At 37.3% G+C, this 15,930-nt stretch overlaps 1 protein-coding gene across 1 annotated transcript in view; it reads left to right on the forward strand.

Annotated features, from left to right (window-relative positions):
- The first annotated feature begins 5,791 nt into the window (after window positions 1-5,791).
- The window catches only part of LOC134677463 (segmentation protein cap'n'collar-like), a 166,383-nt gene continuing 156,244 nt past the window's right edge, over window positions 5,792-15,930 (forward strand). Inside the window, exon 1 of the mRNA XM_063535945.1 lies at window positions 5,792-6,080. The gene's annotated coding sequence lies outside the window, so the exon portion shown is untranslated. The remainder of the gene's footprint in view (window positions 6,081-15,930) is intronic.

Raw genomic sequence — 15,930 nt, forward strand, 5'->3', positions numbered from 1 at the left:
CCCGAGCAGGCTGATTTCCGGAGCGGATTCTCTACAGTCGACCATATACATGCGGTAAAGCAGTTAATGGAGAAAAGTCACGAGTACAACCGGACCCTGTGCATGGCCTTCGTAGATTACGAAAAATCCTTCGACAGTGTCGAGCATTGGGCGGTGTTTGACTCTCTCCATCGCTGCTCAATCGACAATCGCTACGTGGATCTGCTCTAGGAGCTATACATATATACCTCGGCAACAATACAAGTTTGGCTTTACAAACTTAGTAACCCAATATCTATCGAAAGGGGATATCAGTTCAACCAAGTTTTTGACGGCAGTGCTAGACGACGTCATAAAAACGCTTGCATGGGACAGAACTATCATCAGTATCAATATCCAAGGGTCTTCTTGTCACACCTGCCGCCTTTTTTGTTTGCCGAGTCCCTGGAAGATCTTCAAGGCATGGTTGAAAGCCATGCTTCTTTGAATAGATCTTAAGCTGACTACGTCCAAGATTAAAGTTATGACGAACATCTCTAGTAAATCGATTCCAACCATTACGGTTAGGAACGAAAGACAGGAGGTGGTCGAGAAATACGTGTATCTTGGATGTACCTATTCTATCATTTGACAAAACACATCAGCAGAAGGAGATCTCCAGGAAAATCCAGCTGGGTTGGGCGGCATTCAATAAACAAGCGGACATCCTCAAACCCGTTAACATTCCACAATGCCTGAAAACTCGCCTCTTTAACCAATGTGTCCTACCTACCATGACCTACAGTGTCGAGATATGAACGCTCACTAAAGAGGCTGTGTATAAAATCCGAGTGGCACAGAGAGCCAAGGAGCGCGCCATGCTCGGCATCAAATTTCAAGACCGAGTGAGGCAGGTCGAAATCCGACGCCGCACCAAGATGCAAGACGTTGGATGCGTCATCACCAAACCTAAATGGAGCTGGGCGGGACATGTTGCCAGGCAGAGTGATGCCAGGTGGGCCAAAATGTTATCGGAATTGTGGCCGATTACAGACGAAAGAAGTGCCTGGCGTCCGTTGGCTCGTTGGGTGGACGACATTCCGAAGATTGCAGGTCACTTCTGGATGAGATTGGCTCAGGACCGGGATAAGTGGCGTACTCGAAGAGAGGCCTATGCTCAGCAGTGGGCGATTAAAGGCTGATATGATGATATTATATATTTACAAGAAAAAGATTATTCATCTTCAGCTTCATTCACACTGGCTAAACTGGTTAAACTAGAGGATGAAATAAAAAAGAGAATAAAATGTAGATCTTTTTACAGATAAATATACTTTATATTGAAAAAGCTATATTTTTATAAAATTATATGTTATTATACGTACTTTAATGTACCTACTAACTTTAAAACTTTGATTTGCCCAATATTCGGTAGGGATTAAAGTACTAACCCTGCTTTTAAACACAATGCCTCATAATAAAATTTGTTTAATGAATTTGAAGATATATGTATAAATGTTTATATAATACATAGATAAAGGTGTGTTTTATATTAATAAGAAAAGCACAACATAGTTAGAACTTAATACAGTACTTAAAATTAGTCACTAATTATAAATCGTCATGTCAATAAAACTAGGCCAATTTCTGGGTCATGAATCTTATAAACTACTTAACCGATTTTGATGCGGTTTTCAGTTTCTGATAATAAATATGTTTGACTTTATTATTAAGTACTTATTAGCAGACATTTTTCAATGTGGAAGACACTATTTGAAAATTAAAACGTAAAAGGTATTTTTTTTATAATTTTACACTAACACTATATTTCTTTAATATATATTTTTTTTTATTTTTTTTACATCAATAAAAGATATAGTCTTTCGATTGACACCAAATTTATCTTGATCGGACGATCCGTGAAACTTGTAGATTTTTTTTTTCTGTTTTTAACAGACCTCGGTTTTTCTCGGCTCCTAAGGGACGAAATTACGGGTGCTTCGAAAAAAATAGTTTTATTTGGTCTCCACTATTATCGTGGAAAGTGGCTTGCTTCCACCTCAAAATGCAGTGTTACGGCAAAAAAGCTCCATAATTAGTATGACTATTAGCAGTGGGCGATAAAGGGCTGATATGATGATGATGAATAAGGGCGACGACATTTTGACTAAAATACCAATATCTCAGTTCTGCAATGGAATTCTGCTTGGTGTCCATATAACGAAATGAAGTAAATAGAAGTACCTATCTAATGACCTAATTCTTGGTATTGGGACCATTTTGACGTATAGTCATTTAAAATGTAGGTAAATAGTCAAAGGAAGAAGGTGTAGGTATAACGGAGAAGTGGAAGTGGGAGTTGGAAGGGGTAGATCTCGGCGGACTTTCTCTGATCAGATCGGGGAAATCCTGATAAAAGGCCAGGTCAAGAGCACCCTAAACCGGCGAGCGTGTATGAGGAATGTTATGAAAGTGAAAGAAGCGAAAGAGGTATGTCAGGATCGTAGCAAGTGGAAATCCGTGGTCTCTGCCTACCCTTCTGGGAAATAGGCGTGATTATGTATATATGTGCAATGTGCATATGTGTATGTATGTAAATAGTCAAATTAGAGTGGAAATGATAACATAAACATGATTGATGAAACGATAAAACGTTATCTATAAATATTATGTGTAATCTTATCAGTACCTGTACCCCTATAATAGTTTGTTTTTTTAGCATTAGAAATAAGGTAAACAATCTTGACGTGTCTTTTAATTGAAAAACACATTTTTAAAATGAGTTACGGCAAATATGTAACAATTATGAATCTATTACGATCATTTATACTCTTCTGCTTTCATAAGTAATAGTTACTGATTTTTAAAAAGCGTTTTTCAATTAAAAGACATGTCAAGATCGCTTACCTTCTTTCAACTTCTTTCTAATGCTAAAAAAAACGAATTATAGTGTAAATTTAATTCGATAACGTGACCTGATGTACCTACGCGCTTAAAACGCCTCGCTTGGCGAATCTGCTGTTCAGAATCCCATACAAAAATAGACATAACTATATCTGAATCCCCAAAAATCTTTTCTCCTATCTTTGCATTCCCTAAGGGCTCATTTAGACGATACGAGAACTCGCATGCGAGTTTTATTACATTGCGGGTTTTATTCGGGCGGTTGAATTGGACGTAACCAACAGTCCGCAATGTAACTAAAATCGCATGCGAGTTCACGCGCCGTCTAAATCGGCCATAATAATGTTTGTCATAATGATCAGTTGTCCTAACACTCGTATACTCTAATTTTGGTTTCCCTATTATCGAATGGCCGATTTTTTATCATCCTAATATGTTTTTCCCTAATGACACTTTCCATATTGAGTATTTATCCTGCCAGCCCGCCGGTCACCTGATCCACTCCAAGGCACGCAGCCATACGCGGTAGAATGAGATAGCAATATCACTTGCTCCCTCTAACGCATAAATGCGTCCCTTGCGAGCATTGTAGAGGAGCCATGAGGTCTCAGTGAGGCGCTGGGACATGTCCTTAAAGAAGCTTTTTCTATGGACGATCACGTGCTATACTTCCGTGTTTCTGACAAAATGTCGTCCATTACAGACTACGCTGGTCACCATGCTGGACGACGTGCTGCCGACGATGAGAAGCCTCAGCCCCGACCCTGAGGACATGGCTTCCATCAGCAAGAAGTATATACAGGTATGTACTTCCAGCAATCTAATACGCTGCGTGGCCCACAAATGTCGCTGGAAGATCAGCGCTGACTCTCGGGTTAGCATTAGAATTGCAACGGATAGTTGTTTAGCCGGATACCGGATACCGGATATTCGGCCTGAAAATTCGGCCAGCGGAACTATACCTACATTTCGGATTTTCAGGTGCGCATTCTGATGGTTTGATCTGTTTCCTTGTAAACGTTCGCGCGGACTCATTTCTAGGTTCGAAATGAGTGCGCTTTCAAGTCAGTGGAATGATAAATGTCACTGTTATGATGTGTTTAAATTTATATTGCGTGTCATTGCAGCTGTAAAATAAATGATTTATCTATCTATCTATCTATAAAATTGTTTTAAAATAATAAACATGTACGATTATGACCGTGTCTGATTCTTAAATCCAATTTGTTTACTCCGAAACACAGACTTGAATATACCCTAGATGACGCAAATGCATCTACTTCGCGTGTCCGAACTCTGACCAAGCGTCGAGGTTGGCCGTCGCTATTGACAGTCCACGCACGTCAGTTGTTGCAGCCGATAGTCCGTAAAAAATTAAAAAATGCCTCTTTGCGTGATAATTAACTGCAACAGCCCAAAAATTGCAAGCACCCAAGGGCAAGGACATATTTCCTATCACAGGTAAGTAATTTTAAAATGATATTATGCGTGAATTCATTTTAAACAATTTTTTAAGTATTTCAGGTTATGTTTGCAATAATGTACCTAAGTAACTACAGATTAACGTTACAAAACTATATTTACATTACATTGCGCGTTTGCTTTGAGCGTTTGATCTGACGTTGTGTGTTAAAGAGTCGATGAATATCGAAACAGCGATACTGTCGCGCATAGCTACGACTTCGTGGTACAGCCCATTTATCATTCGTCTGGCAAATTTAGCGACTAGTGTTGTTCGTTCTACCGATCGCTTCTAATAAACGATTTTAATCGATATCGGACAGATGAATGATATTAACTATTATAAAAAATGTTTCAGTAGTTATTGATAAAAAAAAACATGTCCTAATTTTACACGACACCTTTAAAAACGAGGGCAATTTGAACATACCTATACGATTATATGTTTAGTATGTTTATAAATTTCTGTTGTGTTAAAAAAACTTTCATTATTTTTGTTTTCCACATGATCCAGTCATAGATTTTGAAAATACCAGTTTCATTGAAGGGAAAAGTTGGGAAGAAGCTTTTCGTCTGTTTTTATCATTCGTCCGTCTTATCACTCGTCTGTCACAAAATCGATGTCAGTCATGAATCATGACCAACATCAACCAACCTATGAACCTACCTTTACCAGGTATCAAAATCATTGGTTTAGGCATTGAGAATAAAGAATCTCCCATAAATATTAATATCATAACCTCAAAACATGAAAACGAAGATGTTTAGAACATGCCAAGAGTCATCAGCGGGTAACAACGTGCGTCATCGCTCTGTTTATCATACAAATATGAGGAAAAACTGGTCAACTTACTATTAACATTATTTCTTTGTCGTGTTCGAAGTAGTTTTTACGTAATTAGGTAATTACGGTATCTGTTTACCTGTGTGTGTTTACATGTCATGTAATCACATGTTGGCCACAAAATTGAGCACTATACGTTTTCTGCCGTCAATTTTGTACAATTATTTAATAATGACCATGCATGCGATATTTGATGAGAGCAAAGTACAAGTATATTGCGATGGCAACGCCATCTACTAAAGAATGGCCAAACGTTCATACATGCTGACTTGACGACAAGTTCCGCTACTCGTCGATAGATGGCGCTGTTATTAAACATTCTAGATCAGCTGTGCATTAATCGAAAAGAATCATTTATATTTAATAACTTGCTTCGTCATTATAATTATCAGGTAAACGTTGTTTAACCGTGACAAGATCAACTACTATTCGATAGTTAGAAGACACACAAAGCCGGTTTATCGTAGCATAATAAGCCGTTCATAGTGTAAAATCATTCGTGTGTGATGTAACGTTACGAATTGAAAAGCTCTTTAATTTGGTCGACTTATGTCGTACCTTTCGTTTTGCTAGATAGCGTTGTCCCGCTCTAGTTGTCAGCATGACGTGTTCATAGTTCTTCGATCGGAAGTCAGTTGCAAAACGATTTCGCTATCGTCAAGTATTGTGGTTAGTGCGGTTATGTGCAGTGATAACTTGAAAAATATTGTTGAAATCATTGTTTCGTATCAGTTTATTTAAATTTGGATGTTCTTTTGGTGTTTGGACTGCGAACCGGCAACATAGAAGAGTGGATTTCAGTGCGTTTCTCTTGTTAAGTGACAGTGAAATTGCAGGTCACATTAAACTCCGATTCTAGCTGTTTTTTCCACCGAATCTTACCTGTCTGTGTAAGTTTGGAAGACTATCGAAGGTAACGGAATAGTTATCGAGCGTTTGGTGTTAGTCTCTTTGCAAGACCAAAGTAATATGAACGATTTAACCTCAATATATTGACAGTAACGTCAGTAACCTAGCGAATGCCTTAGTCACCTTTGTTTTTTTTTAAAGCAGGAAAACGTATGAGTATGACTCCTTCGTCTGAAAATCGTGTAGAAAAACAAACTTTATTTTTTCATTACCATTGTGAAAACCTTTTTAGTTTAGACAAAGCAATGTTGTTAGTTTTTAATCTAATCTGTTGGATCAATTCTTATCAGAATCTGTTATACACAAGACGAACGCAATTAGTGTTTTAATATTAGGACAAAGAGTTTATTGACTTCATTGAGCTATTTATCTCATCTTCCTCGCGTTAACCCGACATTTTTGCCATGGCTCATGGGAGCCTGGGGTCCGCTTGGCAACTAATCCCGAGAATTGGCGTACGGACTAGTTATCACGAAAGCGACTGCCATCTGACCTTCCCAGAGGGGAAACTAGGCTTTATTGGGATTAGTCCAGTTCCCTCTAGATGTTTTCCTTCACCGAACAGCAACTGGTAAATATCAAATGATATTTCATGCATAAGTTCCGTAAACTCATTGGTACGAGCCGGGGTTTAAACCCGCGACCTCCGGATTGAAAGTCGCATGCTCTTACTGCTAGGCCACCAGCGCTTCTTTACCTATCTATCATAAATCAGGGCTCATTTTTGCGTGCTATTTTCTATGCATTTTCTACCGACAAAGATGTTTAACCGGCTATGATATGTACAATGCCAAATTTTCGTACATATTCCTGAATCTATTTAGAACTTTAATTATGTACATAACAGTTCCAAATTCAAAACAACCGCTTCTGGATCTCAGGAGAATTTACTTTCAGCTATCACGGTTCATGAGATACAGCCTGGTGACAGACAGACGGACAGTGGAGTCTTAGTAATACTCGTAGAGTCCCCTTTTTACTCTGAATATTTGAAAGAAAGAAAGAAAATACATTTATTTAACGCCACAACATATTACATCTAGAAAACAAAGACATACAAACATAAAAAACATTGGACGCTAAAATAGGACCCCACTCAGCATAATGCCGCGGCAATCCGTGGCGCTGGTTTTCAGTGGGGACCTGACTTAAAACTATGAGACGACAACCCATACGCCAGCGACACACAAAAAACAGACATAAAAAAGAGAGAGACACTAAGATTTATACATACTGAACAACAACGAAAGAAAAGGAAAGAAAAGGAAAATTTATGTAAGTATTTAAATAAAAAACATTTATGAAATGAAATGAAATGAAATGAAATGAAAGTTTATTCACGAGAACATACGGTACAGTAGATATTATTAAGTATATTATACATATTGACCCATGATATGTTCAGCCTTATGGCATGTGAAAATTATTTGTATTGACATAATTCATGCATGTCAAAGGAATATAAGTTACAAAATTTATTGGTTAACCAACCAAATACAAAACTTTAACCTACATCATTTAATCATGTAATGTTTTCATCTACCCTCAACTGGCGTAAGAAGCCATTTGAGGGTAGATTTTGCTTTTATTTAAATACAGACTAGGCCCTGCGCATTCTGCCAAAGAGTTATTGAAAGTAGTAGAGATGTACTGTGTAAAAAAATAGTGCCTCGAATTTGACAATACAGCTCCATACATAGGCTCCCACAAAACATGGTCAAAACAATGTTGTTTTGACAGCCAAACACACTGGCCACGTTTTTTTTTTGTCTTTACAACTCTCTAACAGTATAACTCTTTAATTGTTTATTTTGTTCTTAAGACATGTTAAACATGTTTAAGTGTTACATTGACATAAAATGTCACAATGACATTGCATTATTAAAGAAAGTCAACAATTATGACATCATTCTTATAGCCATGTTTTTATACCAGTACAACAGATAAAATTTTATTCTTAGCATTTTGATGGCTTTCCCATTATTTTTTATCAGTACTATACTCTGTATCTTTAGGTATTTAAATAAAAGTAAAGCAAATCATTTTCAGCTATCATGGTTCATGAGATACAGCCTGGTGACAGACAGACGGACAGTGGAGTTTAGTAGTAGGGCCCCGCTTTTACCCTTTGGGTTCGGAACCTTAAAATTGATTATGACAGGCCTAGTTAGTAATTCTGTCATTACACATGTTGTAACTAGTGAGAGTGTTCTAATTATATAGCTACCACTTATTTAACTCTAAATAGACTGTTTACACATTAATTTGACTGGCACTTGCACTCTTTCGAAGCTAGTAGGCCGGTTGGCAAGATAGATGCAACTATTTATACTCCAAGACACTATTAGTATTCACTTTTACTAGTGACACAGACTGTCTTTCTCGCGTTATCCCGGCATTTTGCCACGGCTCGTAGGAGCCTGGGATCCGCTTGACAACTAAAAGAATTGACGTAGGCACTTTTTAGGAAGCAACTGCCGTCTGACCTTCCAACTCAGACGAACTAGGCCTTATTGGGATTAGTCCGGTTTCCTCACGATGATTTTCCTTCATCGAAAAGCGACTGGCAAATATCAAATGGTATTTCATAAATAAGTTCCACAAAACTCATTGGTACGGGCCGGGGTTTGAGCCCGCGACCTCCGGATTGAAAGTCGGACGTCATATCCACTCGGCCACCACCGTTACATGGCATTGTTACTAGAATTAATAGAATAAATTTACACGGCTGTACAGCCGTTAGCCTTTGCCTAAAAAGGGATTAAAACATAAATTGTATTGTCTATGTTAGAGTTAGCGTCCGTAAAGTTGACATTAAGCACTTCCTCTAATGCATAGACAAGTGTATTCATAATTTATGAGTTTTATAACCATAAACTGGTAACGGTTCATGGAACAGCCGTTACTTTTTTTTAATGACTTACAACTAGAAAAGGATCTCTGATCTTATTACTATGTTATGTAGAATGTTTTACCATAACTACGCGATATTCACTGTAGGTATTTTCTAAGTGTTCTTGGACCATACATTTTTAATAGTCTATTTTGTGGACACACTTGATATACTAGCTTTTCGGTGAAGGAAAACGCGGGGAAACCTACATACATCTGCGAAGAAATTCAAAGATGTATTGTGAAGTCTCCAATTCGCATTGGGCTAGCGTGGGGACTATAGCCCAAGCAAATAGTGTAAAACATGGAAGATATTTCGATTACTTTACATCACCCCGCAGTCTAAATAGCCCCACTTCACCTTAGGGGCTATTCATAAATTACGTCATTTCAAATTAGGGGGGGGGGTCTGGACATTTGGGATTTGGGGGGGGGGGGTCAAGATCGTCAAAAATCGATGACGTAATTTATGGACAGCCCCTTACATAAAACGTGTTTTGTCTGTGACGTGGATCTAGACACGCGGCAGCGTGTCAAGCCAAGTTCAAGCAAAGGAACTGGCTAGCCAGCGCCAAGTGTAATATTACACGAACCACTTGGTGCCACTTTTGACCCTTCTATAACTCAAAACATCTTTAACGTAAACACATAAAACTACGTGTGTTTAATTATATCCATAAGGACATCTAGAAGCCCAAATTTCATGAAGCTAGCTCAAACGGTTATAAAGATATGAAGGTCAAAAAGTCGTAAATTTTAAGACTGACTGACATACCTATAGTACCTAAACCTAACCTACTTCCAGATGACCTAGAAGGATGAAATTTGGAATCCAGCTCAGTTATTGTGTGAAAGCGTAGGAAAAAATCTAAAAATTAAAAAAAGTTATAAAATAGGGGGGGTCCCCATACAAAAAAAACCATTTTTTATTGTGACTGACATATAAGTACCTAAACCTAACCTACTTCCAGATGACCTAGAAGGATGAAATTTGGAATCCAGCTCAGTTATTGTGTGAAAGCGTAGGAAAAAATCTAAAAATTAAAAAAAGTTATAAAATAGGGGGGGTCCCCATACAAAAAAACCATTTTTTATTGTGACTGACATATAAGTACCTAAACCTAACCTACTTCCAGATGACCTAGAAGGATGAAATTTGGAATCCAGCTCGGTTATTGTGTGTAAGCGTAGGAAAAAATCTAAAAACAAAAAAAAGTTAATAAATAGGGGGGGGTTCCCATACAAATTTCTTTTTTATTGTGACTTACATATAGTACCTAAACCTAACCTACTTCCAGATGACCTAGAAGGATGAAATTTGGAATCCAGCTCGGTAATTGTGTGTAAGCGTAGGAAAAAATCTAAAAATAAAAAAAGTAAAAAAATAGGGGGGGTCCCCATACAAAAAACCTGTAATACGCGCTAAACAACCGGCCAACGGTGTGTCGTTGGCGGCGCGCGGCACCACATAATTAATACAAAGAACAGAAGTAAAAAACATGCAGCGGAAACACAAGAAAAAACATTAAATCTCAATACCTGCCTAGTTTTCTTTACAAAAAGTATTGATATCCCATCAAAAACATAAATGTAAAAAAGGAGAGCCAAGTTCAATACAAAAATTATGCTTGGCTGTGGGGTTCGCCGCAAAAAGAATGGAGATTTAAATGAGTGCCAAGTTCTATGCAAAATCCAAATATGTATTTATAGGAATAAAATAACATTATAAACAAGTAATAGAGTTTAAACTCTATTTCTTTGCTTTATTGGATACCTATAACAATTGCTGTTATTTAAAAAAAATGTGAGATCTTAAAGTAGGTTAGATTTGGCTTGGCCAGTTTTTATCAGAATTACAAAATATATATGTTGAATAACTTTATAAAATGACTGATGTAATGAAAACTGGCCAAGTCAAATCTAACCTGCTTTAAGATCTCGCATTTTTTTTAAATAACAGCAATTGTTATAGGTATCCAATAAAGCAAAGAAATAGAGTTTAAACTCTATTACTTGTTTATAATGTTATTTTATTCCTATAAATACATATTTGGATTTTGCATAGAACTTGGCACTCATTTAAATCTCCATTCTTTTTGCGGCGAACCCCACAGCCAAGCATAATTTTTGTATTGAACTTGGCTCTCCTTTTTTACATTTATGTTTTTGATGGGATACCTATTATAGAAACATTATCCATGACATTGGAAAGGGCAATTGCTATCTAAATAATTTTAAACACCTATTCTGTGAAATATAAAACTAGGTACTAATGACGTAACAAGATGCCGACCTAAATAAGCTTATTGTTTTAAAAATGTAGAAAAAGTTATTAAAAAGATGTGGGAAGTGGAAACAAATCTTTAGGCGCAGAGCTATTTGGGACGCCAACAAAACCAAAATATGTACAATGAAATCAAAAACTGGCCAAGTGCGAGACGGACTCGCGCACGAAGGGTTCCTTACAATTACGCACAAAACGGCAATAAAAATCACGTTTGTTGTATGGGAGGTTGGGAGCCCCACTTTAATATACATTTTATTTTGTTTTTAGTATTTGTTGTTATAGCGGCAACAGTAATACATCATCTGTGAAAATTTCAACTGTCTAGCTATCACGGTTCTTGTGTTACAGCCTGGTGACAGGCAGAAGGACAGCAGAATCTTAGTAATAGGGTCCCGTATTGATCCTTTGGGTACGGAACCCTAAAAATGTAATATATTATGTAATTGTTTCAATAAATAAGTAAATGGTCTTTGTACTTTTATTTCTTTCGTAATCGTTAATTGTATTACTTATTTATTTCATATCCATTAAAAGAAAATTTAAAAAGCAATTTATCACTTTTAAAATACAAAACCATAAACTCTCCCGCCAAGTCGTAACTTTTTAAAATTCGAAGCGCGGACTCCGGAATAGAACGTCCTTGTCATAAGGTCGACGTTCGCTTGACCGTGACATTGGCAGCATTGAGACGCGAAAATACTGGCGCGAAAAAATAAACGGAAATCGAACGTTAATTTTTAAATCTCGTATCTGCTTGAAATTTGCCATCGAATTTGCACTCTATTTTTTGGACAGCATAGTTGATTTTAGATTGGAGAGGTGAGTAAAATAAAGAGTATTGAAAAGTTATCTGGGGATAGACAAATTTATAGATTGTTTTGTAGAAATTTAAGTCTATTTTAAGCTTGATCGATTCCAGATATTTCGAAGTAAGGTTACAGAAGTCGAATGAGATAGGAATACCTTAGAAATAATATTATCAAATGATGACGTAACAGCCATAAAATATGCTTGCTTAACCTTCTCAACTCCATATTGATGAGAGCAATGATGCCAATGACCTTAAAAATATACTCAGTTAAGCCATTTCCGTCGGTAGAAAACAGCAGCAAATAAAAAAAAAATTGCCTTGAAAATAAAATAAAACTATGCCCTTCCTAGGAATAAGTTGCCAAGCGGACCTCAGAGCTGTGGCAAAATGCCGGGACAATGCGAAGACGAAGAAGAAGACCCTTTGGGTACGGAACCCCAAAAAATAACTCAAATATTTAGACCCAATATCAAGAGAGCTGAACGAAAAATTCAATATTGAAATCATTGAAAGCGATGTCACAAGATGTCGTTAGTTCTAATATTGAATATTTCCATAGGTCGTTGACTTATGCCCACGGTTGTGAGATATAGTTTCGATGGCGTGACGTCATCGTCATCGGGCGTTTGACCCGAGGGCTGATTCAATGTTTACCGTCGATTAAGTGTTGACAACTTGTTTAAAATGGCGGATTAAAAAAATCCGTAATGAAATGATATTTTTGTACCTATAATATAAGTTGGTGGCAATCAAGCATGCCGTCCTCGTAAGCGGCTAAAGTAGCTAATGAGCGATTGTTGTTGCTATAGTCTGTATCTGTAGGTATTTTTAAAAGTTAACTATTTGTACATTTTCGGGTAGTTCTAACATTTATTGGCTAACCGATCAAATACACAACCGCCTGGATCTGTCACTGAACGGCCTGACTTTAACCTACATTATTTAATCTTGTGATTTCATCTATTACCCTCAACTGGCTTAAGGAGTCTTTGAGGGTAGATTTTGTTTACTTACTTTTATACTGGAAGCTGCGGTGGCCGAGTGGATATGACGTTCGACTTTCAATCCGGAGGTAGCGGGCTCAAATCCTGGCTCGTACCAATGAGTTTTTCGGAACTTATGTACGAAATATCATTTGATAGTTACCACTTGCTTTTCGGTGAAGGAAAACATCGTGAGGAAACCTGCATACATCCGCGAAGAAATTCAAAGGTTTATGTGAAGTCCCCAATCCGCATTGGGCCAGCGTGGGGACTATAGCCCAAGCCCTCTTGTGAGTGAGAGGAGGCCTGTGCCCAGCAGTGGGACGTATTTTGGGGTTTGATGGTCAGATCATTTCATAAAAACATAGAGGCACTTTTTTTAATTATGTCTCCCCCCCCTTTTGTGTGTTTTGGCAGCCGTGGTTCAGTCCGCGATTTCGTCGCTTTGCTACAGGTAGCTAAAAGTACATCCGTCGTCCAATTTTGGGGTTTGCCATAAGCCGCGCGTGGCGCTGTCGCCACCTAGCGGCCATATCTGTGCTGATCGTAACAGACGCGTTTTGTTAGAGAGTTAGTCTTTTGTACCTAGTACTATTATTTATTCTGTAGTTTTGGCAATAACGACATTTTATAACGTACCACGCACGATAGAAACACTTAACCAATAAAACATCACACTATATTTTAAATTTCTCTATTTTAACTACTACGATATTATGATAATTCAAGCCTACGTAAATACCTGACATAGACCACAATACAATAGGTATTCTACACAATAGAGTATGCGTCTATAATTTATGCTCGAGACAAAGAGAACGGCCATTTGCTTCGCCATTTAAAAAAAATGTCTTTGGTGTCATTGCACTCTATTCTCTTTGCGTCCACATTTATTTGATTACCATAGATTATAAAATTGTAAAAACTAGTCTTGGCAATTTCCGTCGATAAAAGGCGGCAAATTAAAAATAAAAGTATGAAGAGTCAATGTCAAGAGCAAAGAGTTATTAATCTAATAGAAGATATGCAGAGTGGCCAAAAAATAACTGCATTCCCGTTGCCAGGGAGGTTTTGGGATTATACTGAGCAACTTTTACTATGGGACCAACCCCGAAATAGCGAAGAAAATCTGTGTTTCATACATTTTGGCTGGTCCATTTTCTATGGGAGGGTTTATTTTTTTTCGCGCCTCTTTCTACTGACAAAGTTAGCATGCCAGAGTATATAATGTATCGTATACTATTAGAACAAATTATGTAAATTATTTTCAAAACATACTTTAATTTGTTTTTATTTCAAGTAGAAACACTATAAATTATAAACTGAAATAAATGTCATATACTAAGAAAAAGTGACCAAGGCCTCCAGCACACTGGACACTGTGGACTGGTGGGGCACTGGACATTTATTTCAGTTTATATTTATATTTATCGTGCCTACATATATTTACACTGTATTGTTCTGCCAAATCTGCCTAAAATGTAATTACTTTGAAGCCGTTAAAAAAATGCAGTTCGCGCTCAGAACAATTATTTTGGTATCCTCAGGGATTTTCTTTGATGCACCTTGTATCTGTCTCTGTTTTGACAGCTGTAAATTAGCTGTAAATTTCGTTAATTTCGAAATCGCGTGATCCCTAAAAATAAACTGCAAATATGTGAGTATGACAAAGGATTCTGTTTTTCGTCAGATAGTGAAGGCTGCAGTACGGCTACCATCAGTTTGGCATTGACATAAACGCTATCGTGAACGTAATTTACTTTCTATGCATCTCGCTCGTACTGACATATTAGTGCGAAAGAGATATATAGAAAGTAAATTACGTTCACGATAGCGTTTATGTCAATGCCAAACTGATGGTAGCCATACAGGAATATGCCAAAATACCTCACGGTGTCAACGGTTTTGTAAATTAAAATAATTTGTTGAACGTGTCATTTTAAACGTCAAACTTCTATGAAATTATGAAGTATAAATAACACTTACACTGCGTGGGCTATCAAATCCGCTGCAGACTTTTCTTGGTCTGACTCTATCCACGGTTCAGACTATACTTGGTCACGAGCAACAAACGCTCCCCTAAAAGGTATCTCCACAATACTTCCAACTCATCGACCTTACCCCATAATAACACAGTTCAATTTATCTTATAAGGACATGGATGCATCTGTAATGTTTGAACGATAATGAACTCTAAACACAAGGGGATAAGGTTTAAATTCGAAATGTGTAACAAAAGGTGTTTTATGGTAGCAGTTCTCCTCCAGCCAGTGTTACAAGGTTGCTGGCCATCTAGAGTACTGGATTAGATTGACATTATTTCTCTATTAAGTTGGTATTATTGACGACTTTGTCTATCATAGACCTAGTATTACATAGATGAGCTATACGCGTGCCTCCGTAAGGGACAAAACATACGCAAAGCGACAATATTAAAAACACGTTTTAACTTTTAACATTCCTGACAACATACCAAAAACAATCTACGTAATTCGGCCGGGTTATTTGTTGCCCACCATAAACCATACTAAATTTTTGGTGGGGAACAAACAAAAAGTGAGACTGTGACAAGGACAAGCAATAATACCGCTTTCTCTGCTACTCCTACTGAAATTTCCATAACTGCATCTCGTTCGGTCGTTTGGCCCCTCCCCCGTGTCATCTCTATATTATTGTACCTCTATGTTGTCTATAAAATTTACTGTCTGAAATAAAGGATTATTACATATTACATTGTCTATGGCCACTTTATTTTTAAAATAAAAACAATTCAGTAAACAACGCTGTTGTTTTGCTCTGTTCTACTGCGAAAATAGTATTTTTCAAAGGCAATCTAGCCATAAATTATTGTAGTCTGCAAAAATGGGTCTTATTTATATAA

This window comes from Cydia fagiglandana, chromosome 26 (genome assembly GCF_963556715.1).
Source record: "Cydia fagiglandana chromosome 26, ilCydFagi1.1, whole genome shotgun sequence".
In the NCBI taxonomy this organism is placed as follows: domain Eukaryota; kingdom Metazoa; phylum Arthropoda; class Insecta; order Lepidoptera; family Tortricidae; genus Cydia; species Cydia fagiglandana.